A 2,345-nucleotide genomic window follows, 5' to 3' on the forward strand; every position below is an offset into this window, starting at 1 on the left:
TATTTTATTCAAAAAAAAACATCATTGCTTTCTCAAAATCACATAAAGTCATATTATAACATCGACTGAGATAAAGAATAAAATGAAATATTAAAATCACGATGTATTTCGCTGCATTGCGCGGGTACGCTTCTAGTTAAATATAATAAGTATTTCATTTATTAATGAGAGAGTTAATAATAAGTATTAAATTATGTACATTGATTATAATCTTATTTATATATTAATTTTAATTTCATTTATATCTATATATTGATTTTAACTGATTAGTAAGTTTTTTTGTTTTATATATTGATATAAATTTTGTATATTAATTCTAATATAACATATTTTATTTTACTTGAAAATAGTAAAAGTCAATATGTAAGACGTACAAAACAAAAACAATTGAAACTTGTATGATCAATCATTTAATAAATATATTGTTTTCTAAATAATATAATATATATACATGTAAAGAAGAAATCAAGTGATGGAGGGAGTGAAAAAAGTTTACCTGAAAAAAGATTTTGTTGAATAATAATGGTTTGTAAAATAAAGAATACTTCAAATGATAAAAAAGAAGAAAAAGAGATTTATTGATGGACAAATCATAGAGGAACACATGGAATGGTTTGGAGGTTTCACCTCCAAGAATGAAGATGAAAAGGTTGTAGGTTAAACTTTTTAAAATTACCAAAAGAACCTTATCCTAATGAATTTCATGTTTTAAATATAGGGACGGGAAAGTCTTTTACACATATCAAATATTTTAAAAAATAAAAAATCTAAGAAAAAAGAATGAGAGGTTTTTAATGTTTAGAGGATGACACTTTATTATGTTTGGTTTCTCCTTCAAGAAGTAAAAATATTAGAAAATATTTTTCAAGCCTAATGATAAAGAAGAAAAAAATCGCAATAGACCGATCAACATCGATGTTTTAAAAACCATATGAAAGATTACCGATCTTAAAAAATCATAAATCATCTTTCTTGATACACTCTTCTAGCATCAATGCAAAAATATTCTAGCATAATGTTTATCAAGTTCATGGATAAACAAACAAAAAAAAAATACTTATTTTTATGTTTTACATATGCTTAAAAAATGTTATCTTATTTCATCAATGATTCGTATGTCACTTTATCCACACAAAAAAATGATTCATATGCTTGTATGATTCCAATTTTAATGTGAATGTCTTCAATTAAAAGACGAAGTATTATACTTACATCAATAAAAACCCGTATCATATGTGTCTTCTTGAATGACGCCTCAAATCAACAAAAATACAAATCACCTCCACAAAAACTGAATAGAGAAAAAATTGAGAGATTAAGAGAGATTGTTATGCTTAAACAATGTTACCTTATTTCATCAAGAATTCATATGCCACTTTATCCACACAAAAAATATTCATATGGCTACATAATTTCAGCTTTAGTGTGAATGTCTCCGATTAAAAGACGAAATACTATACTTACATAAGCAAAAACTCATACCATGATTTGTCTTATTGAATGAAGCCTCAAATAAAAAAAAAAATACAAATCGCCTCCACAAAATTTAACTGAATAGAGAGGAAGAATTGAGATATTAATAGATAGATTATCATAGAGGTATATCATTTAGAGAAGATGAAAAATTATAACCGAAAAGAAAGAATTAATGAGAGTTAAAGATCAATTATTAGAGGGAACATGAGTAGTTGAAGTAATTAGTGAATATCAAAAATCAAAAATAAATATTGAGGTGAGAAAAGCTTGAGAAAAGGAGAGAAATGATAAAACATTTTCTAGCTTTGAGAAGAGACCACGTCATTGTACGTGGTTTCTTCTTTAATATATATATATATATATATATATATATATATATATATATATATATATATAGATAGATAGATTATACATGACAAATGTAACTACTATTAAAATTATATCATATGCTTTAATACAAACCATGAAAATCAATATCAAATAGTGGATTAAATTAGCTTTGAAATTTGTTTTAAAGTTTATCTACAACTGCTTTAATATATACCTAAAGTTATCAAAATATACGAAATCAAAGATCAAACATTTGTTTGTGCATCTTACCAACAATTATTTCAATTTTGAATTGATAGTATTCAAGTATAACATAATATTGTTTTTAGTATTTACAGTTCATAATAAAAAAAAGTTTGGATAAGATAGAATAAAATCATCTCCAACGTATTTTTTTATTATTTTTTTAAAATATAAAAATAAAAGTTAAATCTTTAAAAAGGAATTAAATAATAAAAATTCAATCTTATTAATGGTAATATTTTTTTTTTTTAAATTTATCTCATACACATTGTGATACCCATTGTAATACACAATGT

The sequence above is a fragment of the Cynara cardunculus genome (assembly GCF_001531365.2).
Source record: "Cynara cardunculus var. scolymus isolate 2C chromosome LG 11, CcrdV1, whole genome shotgun sequence".
NCBI lineage: Eukaryota > Viridiplantae > Streptophyta > Magnoliopsida > Asterales > Asteraceae > Cynara > Cynara cardunculus.